This window comes from Nansenia antarctica, assembly GCF_963989245.1.
Source record: "Nansenia antarctica genome assembly, chromosome: 17".
Taxonomy (NCBI): Eukaryota; Metazoa; Chordata; class Actinopteri; order Argentiniformes; family Microstomatidae; genus Nansenia; species Nansenia antarctica.
This window is the reverse complement of record NC_137687.1, coordinates 25,475,033-25,477,532: the sequence shown is the minus strand read 5'-3', so window position 1 is coordinate 25,477,532 and position 2,500 is coordinate 25,475,033.

Below are 2,500 nucleotides of genomic sequence, written 5' to 3'. Positions count from 1 at the left end.
GTCTGTACGTGTTTATGCATATGTCTGTGTATGTTTATGCATACGTACGTGTGTGAGTTCCTGCATACTGCATGTACTGTACATATGTGTGTATATGACAGTGGCACACTGTATGTATGCGTGTGAGCGTGCACGCACGTGTGTGTGTGTGTGGGTGTGTGTGGGTGCTTGTGTGAGCGTGTTACAATCATGCTACAGTTACAGTACAGTAGAGACCCCAGGGAGAGGGTTGATAACTGTGTTACATAAAGACCCGCTAGCGTAGATGCTAGCCTTCAGTTCCTGACAGCTCCCCGGGATGGGCTCTGGCTCCGCGAGCCAAACTGAGCCTGCCCAGATGGTGACCTAGTTAGCCGGCCGGGGGGGGGGAGCTGAACGCTCCTCAGCCCCCATAGGCCTCCCCAATTAAACAGGCTGATGATGGGGATGTTTTTATACGGAGGAGGAGGAGGAGAAGGAGAAGGAGTTCACTGTGAGGAGGTGCCTGGGATGAAGAAATGGGCTGGCGAGTGAGGGGGGGGGAGTGTGTGTGTGTATGTGTGTGTGTGTATGCGTGTGTGTGTATGGTGTGTGAGTGTATGGTGTGTGAGTGTGTTTGGAAGAGTGGGAGACAAAGAGCAACAGTGAGAGAGAGAGAGGAGAAAAAGGGGAGTGAGTGTGTGTGTGTGTGTGTGTGTGTCTTTGTGTGCATGCATGCATGTTTGCATGCGTGCGTGTGTGCATATGTTGTGTGAATGCGTGCATGCATGTTTGCGTGCGTGTGTGTGTATGTGTGTGTATGCGTGCATGCATGTTTGCGTGCGTGTGTGTGTATAATAATAATAATAATAATAATAATAACTTTTATTTGTATGCCGCTTTTCCTGCAAACGTTGCAGCTCAAAGTGCTCCATGTACAGTATGTGTGACTGTTTGTGTGTGTTTGGAAGAGTGGGAGACATAGAGCAAAGCAGTGAGAGAGAGAGAGTTAGAGGAGAAAGAGGGGAGTGAGAGAAAGGGGAGAGGGAGAGAAAGAGAGAGGAGGAAGCGAGAGAGGGAGGGGCAGGGGGGGAGAAGAGAGAAAACTCACAATTATAGTCGACGCCTGATAAATGCAAGAGCTTGTGACTATGATGACAGAGGCAGGGTGCACTCAAATGGAGCATACAGATAGCACCAATTCATTGCATTTGTACCTCTGTGGAGGCTGGTGGAGGCTGGTGGAGGTTACGACATTTTGTACTATGCACGAGAGACAGGTGGGTATTCCATCAACTTCACTAAAGGAAAATCTAGGCTTATTTTGATAAATCTCGTGAGACTTGTGAAAAATAAGCCTAGATTTTCCTTTTAGCGACATTGATGGAATACCTCCCGGGTGGAGGTTGAAATCAGAGGATGGGCTTACTGTAAATGCACTGAACAGAACGAGGTGATGGAATCTCACACTCCACCAAAGTCATATGCAATCTTATAAGCCCAGGGACGTGTGAAAAGCTATGAATGTAAAACGGTCCGACTTATACAGCGCCTTATTCCCAAGCGCTTTATAATGGCCTCTCATTCACACACACATTCACACACCAGTGGCGGCAAGCTACCATGCAAGGCGCCGACCGGCCCCGCTCATTGGGAGCATTTTGGGGTTCAGTGTCTTGCCCAAGGACACCTCGACATGTGGCCGGGCCGGGGTTCGAACTGCCGATCTGCCAACCTTGTGAGATCAATAGATGCCGGCTCTACCTCCTGCGCCACAGCTGCCCCCGAATGTGACCAAGCAGAGCATGAAAGGGACCTTTTAGACCGGCAGTTCGATATAAAAGGCACTTCCACTCTCAACGTCGCTGATTCTAAGCGTGGTTGGGTGACACATTTTGTGTTTGTTTGTGCTAATCTTTGCTGCTTACGTTCGCTAAAGCCTTCCCCCAACAACCCGCTCGAAGCTAATGCCTAATAGTAAAAACCGGCACGCAAGTCATTCATTCATAGCTTTTCATACAAAACCAGGTTGTAAGATTTCTTCGGCTTTTTGTATGAATCCATTGACTTCCCCCCGTTCCATTTCCAAGCATTACAATGATCCCGTCCTCTGATTTCTACCTCTCCCAGCCTCCCCCTGATATATTCTAGATCGAGCCAGTATCCTCGTCTACGTATAACGTATCCTTGGCCTCCTCTAAGCTCCTCGAGCTTTCCTCCATCATTTCCTTAACCTTTAACCTTTAACCTCTTAATCACACAGTGATGGCTCCAATTAAAGACTCATGCGAGAAAGAGAAAGAGCCTTTCGCAGTTCGCTGCGAATAAATCACTGGGAACACTTTTGGCAGATCACTGCTTTTCACAAACATCATCCTTGGAAGCGAGCTGAAGGAAAACGCCTTCCCACCTCTCAAACACATTCCATATTCGCAGATGTCTGGGCCGCGTGTTGGCGTTAGGTTCGTGCTGTGAGGGGAAAAAAACATGTAGAAGAAAATCACTCTGGCTGTTGTGTACTGGCTGTGCGGAGTGTTCTTCT